Below are 6000 nucleotides of genomic sequence, written 5' to 3'. Positions count from 1 at the left end.
AACCCTGATCCTCTGTCACTGGGGTGTCACGACTGAGAAAGTCTGTGGAGGATGCACACAGGGCTGGGGTCCCTCCAGGAGGCCCTTAACTTCGCAGTCCCAGAGAGAACAGAGCCTGGGCTCAGATGCTGCCAAAGCTCATCATCGTTGGTCAGTCAGTTGTGAGAACATGGTGGACAGAAGTCTCATTCCCGAAGCTCTAAGGGACCCTGGCTCTGCAGGGACCTGGGCCAGGCAGGGGCCCCAGGTGTAGGCTGAGGTCCATCTGGACATCACACTGCCTTCATCCCTCTGATGCTCAAACCAGTCCCACCTCAGATGGGCAGAAAGTCGTGGGAAGGGGCTCTAATAGCCTCTCAAAATGAGCTGTGATTTATCCCACAGGGTTTCCTTGGTTTCAAAGAATGAACACTGGACCATGGCCACCATGGTACCATTGCACCTGGGCCAACATTAGGGCATAGGTAAAGCATTTAATGAAATGGCCCAGTTGCCTCAGTCTTCTGTGTCGTTCCACCAGACTGCACCTGTGGGCACGTAGGGAGCTCTGAAGATCTTGGGCAGAGAAGGAAAAACCATGGCTGGGTTTCCAGATCATTTAGGAAAATCGGGAGGCACTACCAGGAAGTGTATGGCTCCAAAGTGACAGGACATCTATGGGACATTCCTGAAGGACAGAGGGTCAGGAAAAACCTCCCATGGGAACAAGTGCTCCTCACCATGAACTTCGATATGTACTGAAAGTGACCAGATACACAGTTACATGATTTCTATCCCCTGGCCAATATTTTACTTCCTTTTTATTATTGTTTTTAAATGTTTTGATTTTTAGAGAGAGACAGGATAGACAGAGACAGAGAGACAGAGAAACTTCAACTTCCTGTTCCATTTACTGACACATTCACTGGTTGATTCCTGCATCTTGTCCTGGCTGGGGAATCAATATGCAACCTTGGCCTATCAGGAAGATGCTCTAACCAGCTGAGCTGCCTGGCCAGGGATGGCCAGTATTTTAAATCAATACTTAGAAACATCAAAGAAAAATGATAATATTTTTGACAATATAATTGGGGAATGTGTATGAAGAAAGGTCTCCTTCCATAGGCAAAATCCCAGGAGACACCTGTCTGTCATGTGATTCCCATCACAGTGCGACTTCACAGAGGAGGACACTGATAATCAAGTGGACAGCATGACAAAACCTGTCGTTTCACTTCTATTAAACATACAGATAGAGGACTTCCACCAAGATGGAGGTGTAGGAGGATATACTTTGCTTCTTTGCACAACCAAATCTAAAAACGACAAAGTTTTAACAACAATAAATGCAAACAAACCACAGAAAGTCGAACAATACAGAGTCTGAAAACCAGGAACCACTCAGCTAAACCAGTGAGAGGGGCGAAGCCAACAGCTGAGTAGGTTGGGCAAAAAAGATCCCCCGACTTGGGCGGCGTGGAGGCAGCCGAGGGCGCGGATCCCAGGTGCGGGGTAGCTATAGGTGGACCCAGGGAATGAGCGGTGCAGCTGGCTGTCTGCGTTTGCACATTTGCACACAGATAAACCAGTGAAGAGACAAGCATTGAGATAGACCACGTAGGCTGAGGTGCAGGGCAGCGGGCTCACATATTTGTGCTCAGATAAACAGGCGGGGGCGAGCGGTGAGGTGGACTAGGCGAGTGGAGAGGACCTCCATTGCTCCCTCTCTGACCCCGCCCACACATACAGCGTCACAAACCAGCAACCTGGGTGGCCTGCCCTGGTGAACACTTAAGGCGCCTCTCCTCATACATAACAGGCACAAATAGATCAAAACATGGCTCAAGAACAACTCAGAGCCCCAGAGCCCATAAATCTAAGCAATGAAGAAATAGCCAAACTTTCACTTCAAAACACTGGTGATCAGGATGCTCACAGAACTGGTTGATTTTAGTCACAAATTAGAGGAACATATGAAGGCTAAACTAATTGAAATGAACAAAAATGCACAGGAAACCAAAAGTAATGGAAAGGAAACTGGGACTCAAATCAAGGGAGTGGACCAGAAGGAAGGAAAAAATGACCAAACAGAAAAATATGAAGAAACAAGAATTCAAAAAAAAATGAGGAGAGGCTTAGGAACTTCCAGGACATCTTTAAACGCTCCAACATCAGAATTATAGGGGTACCTGAAGGGGAAGAGGAACAGTCATGAGTGGAAACCTTATTTGAACAAATAATAAAAGAGAACTTCCCCAATCTGGCAAAGGAAATAGACTTCCAGGAAATCCAGGAAGCTCAGAGAGTCCCAAAGAAGTTGGACCCAAGAAGGAACACACCAAGGCACATCATCATTACATTAGCCAAGATTAAAATGAAGGAGAGAATCCTAGAAGCAGCCAGAGATAAGGGGACAGTCACTTACAAAGGAGTTCCCATCAGACTGTCAGCAGATTTCTCAAAGGAGACCTTACAGGCAAGAAGGGGCTGGAAAGAAGTATTCCAAGTCATGAAATCCAAAGAACTACAACCAAGATTGCTCTATCCAGCAAAGCTTTCATTTAGAATGGAAGGACAGATAAAGTGCTTCTCAGATAAGATCAAATTCAAGGAGTTCATCATCACCAAGCCCTTATTATATGAAATGTTAAAGGGATTTATCTAAGAAAAAGAAGATAAAAAAGATGAACAGTGAAAGGACAGCAAACTCACAGTTATTAAGAACCACACCTAAAACAAAAGCAAATTAAGAGGACAGCTAGATCAGGAGCAGAACCATAGAAATGAAGATCACATGGAGGGTTAGCAACAGGGGAGTGGGAGAAGGAGAAGCAGGGAGAAGGTATAGAAAATAAGTAGCATAGACAGTAGATAGAAAATAGATAGGGGGGAGGGTAAGAATAGTAGGAAAATATAGAATCTAAAGAACTTGAGACACATGTTCATGAACTAAAGGGGGGAGAATGGTGGGGGAGGGGGTGTGCAGGGTGGAGGGGAAAGAAGGGGGAATAGAACAACTGTAATGGCATAATCAATAAAATAAAAAAACATATAGATAAAAACCGCAAAGAAACAACAAATGGACTCACAGACACATACAGTACTATGGTTGATTACGGAGAAAAAGTGGATGAAGACAATGAAGAGACTAAAGGGTCAAACCCCAGGTGATGGAGGGCATTAGACCCTGGACAGTGAGCTCACACAGTGTGGGCAGATGTCCCCTTACAAATTGTACATCTGAGTTTATACACCATTAACCAAAGGTACCGCAACAAATTTCATTATAAGACAACTTAAAAGATCTTTAGTTGGTCACCTGTGAGTTAAGAGAAGAGATGTTTTCTTTCTTTTAGTAACAGAAATATGTTTTTGCTTATATACCTTTTGTTCACTAAGGATCAGGTATAAAGTTGGTTTAGACATAGTAGTAGAAGCTGTGCTGTGTGGTGTCGGCCATCAGACATCATGAGCATAAGTGTCTGTGAAAAGAAAAGAAAATTGATGAATAAGCATTAAAACCCAATTTCTGCTGCACAGTCCAATCAGAACTACATCTCAGTCCTGGGCCACAGCATCACTCGATGCAGGAGTGAGGACCCCTGGGGCAGCCTCATGGGCTTCCTGGTCTCTAGTTACAGGGTCTGCAGTGACAGCAGAGACATGCTAAGGAGTTTCTGAGTGGCGTCCAGATGTGAACATGGGTATGGTTTTTTAAAGATTATATTTATCTATTTTTAGAGAGAGGGGAATGGAGGAAGAGGGAGAGAGTGAAACATCAATACGTGGTTGCCTCTCATGTGCCCCCTGATAGGTGCCTGGCCTGCAACTCAGACATGTGCCCTGACTGGGAACAGAGCCAGTGACCTTTGGATTGTAGGCCTGTGCTCAAGTGCATTGAGCTACACTAGGCAGGGCTGGACTTATTCTTTATAGTCACTGGGGATGGTCTCCGTGATCATATCCAAGACCAAAGAATCAGCTTGAAGAACCTGAGGAAAAAAGTGTGTGCTGGTTCTCAATGAAAAAACTTGGAATGGTTCATTGTAGAGATGTGACTGACAGTGAAATAAACTAGAGTAATTCAGGACAGGTCACAGACTGGAAAATGTGCAAAAGGAAGCACTCAAATATAAGAATGACAGTGACCTCTTCTGTGGCTGTTGCTACCTTGGGTCAGGTCCCCGCGGGGCTCTAAAGGTGAGGGACAAAGAGTGAACCATGAAGATGTTTGCTCCACTAGAAGACAACCTGCGTTTTGAAATATATACAAAATGAGAAATATGCAATATGCCTGTGAATAATGAGTGGTGGATATTAATGTTAGAAAGGAACATAACTTTAATTTAAATGAAGTTATGAATTCAGGCCCATGAGGCAGAGACTCTGCATTTATATCTGCAGTTATATCTGGACCAACAGGAAAGGCTCTGAATGTTTAGGGGATGGTGGACTCAAGAAACCATTCAGTGACGGCCCAGAAACTGTCACATGGAAAAGCTACAGCTGGTTCCTTTAATGCAGAGTTTAGGGGGACAGGGATGATGGAATGAGTTTGTCTTTTACATCCTTTTGTGCAATCTGGGAGTGTCCAAATGATATACATTGTACCAGCACATTGAGAAATATATTTTGGAGAAGAAACAAAATATTTGAGGGCCATGTTCACTTTCTCTCAAGGCCACACGTGACATGGGAAAACGAACCCTGTCAATCCTCAAATCTAATGTGACAGGTAGAGAGCAGGTTCACAGGTGTGGGGAAGGGCTTGATGAATGGCAGGGATGTAAGATTTGGTAAAAAAATGTGAAAGATGAACTTATAGACACAGAAAACACTTTAATGTGTGTGGCAGAAGAAAGAGGAGGAGACAGAAGAAGGGCACAGGTTGATAAATGGTAAAAAAATAAGACTTGACTTAAGTGGGTAAACCCACAACACATTGTACAGATGATGTGAAGTAAAATTTTCCATCAAAACCCAGGATGATTTTGTTCACCAGGGTCACTCCGATATATTCAACTAAAGCCAAGAATCATCTGCAGATAAACTGGGTCGAGGAGTAGCAGAGGACAAAGGGTCTTTTCCCATCAGTAGACACTCGGTAGATCTGATCGACTAAAAGACAACAGATCAAAGTGTCATCATATGAGTCTGACCACCAGTGAGCTGCGGGCTTGGCAGACTAATGCCAGGTCTCCTTGAAGTGAAGGAATATGCCCCCTGCATTCCACGTGACCTGTACAAACAGATGCAGCCCGGGTGCAGTGAACGATGGTGTAGGTAGAACCATAAACATACTCATTCTGTCCATTACGCAATCATCTGCCCTGAGCCAGTTATATATTTATAATTCTTCAGTGAAGGAAAGACCAGATTATCTGGACAAAACCCCAACACACAACAAAACTCCTGTACTGTCAACCTTCCTTCATGTCCAAGAAAATGAGAGCCTTCATCAGGGTAACTGTGTATTGGAGAGAAAGCAGAGAAGCGGACAATCAACAGACTACAGGGTCTGGTTCTGAACTGCACTTGAACGAGGAATCCACAGTGTCATGGTGACCCTGCACTAATACTAGTAGATTTTGAGGGCAGGTGATCAATGGAATTTTAACTGAGGACCATTTGGAAGTGGATGTAAATGTTGTGGGGCCCATGCTGCCATTCTCCCATCATTCCAGAATGCATTAGAGAAGCAGACATAGCAGGTGTATACAGTGAGTAAAGTCATATGGTGGGAAAGTCTAAACAGCAGCCATGACAACTGCCTGCACCCAGGAAACTAGTGAGTCAAAACTGGGTAGACGGCAGAGGGGTGTGCTCTATACACAAGGATTCAGAAGGTGCAGGGGGCACTGATTGTTACCACATAAACATTCCACTTCTAAGAAGAATTGTAGAAAAAAAGGAAGAAGAGGAGCAGGAGGAGGAGGAGGAGAGAAACAGGAAGAATAAAGATAAAAAGGAAGAGAAGCAGCTTAGAAAATCACAGTAAATGGAGGCAAACTGTAACTACAT

This window comes from Artibeus jamaicensis, unplaced genomic scaffold (genome assembly GCF_021234435.1).
Source record: "Artibeus jamaicensis isolate MK-2021 breed Jamaican fruit bat unplaced genomic scaffold, CSHL_Jam_final scaffold_612, whole genome shotgun sequence".
NCBI classification, from domain to species: domain Eukaryota; kingdom Metazoa; phylum Chordata; class Mammalia; order Chiroptera; family Phyllostomidae; genus Artibeus; species Artibeus jamaicensis.
This window is presented reverse-complemented; position numbering follows the sequence as displayed.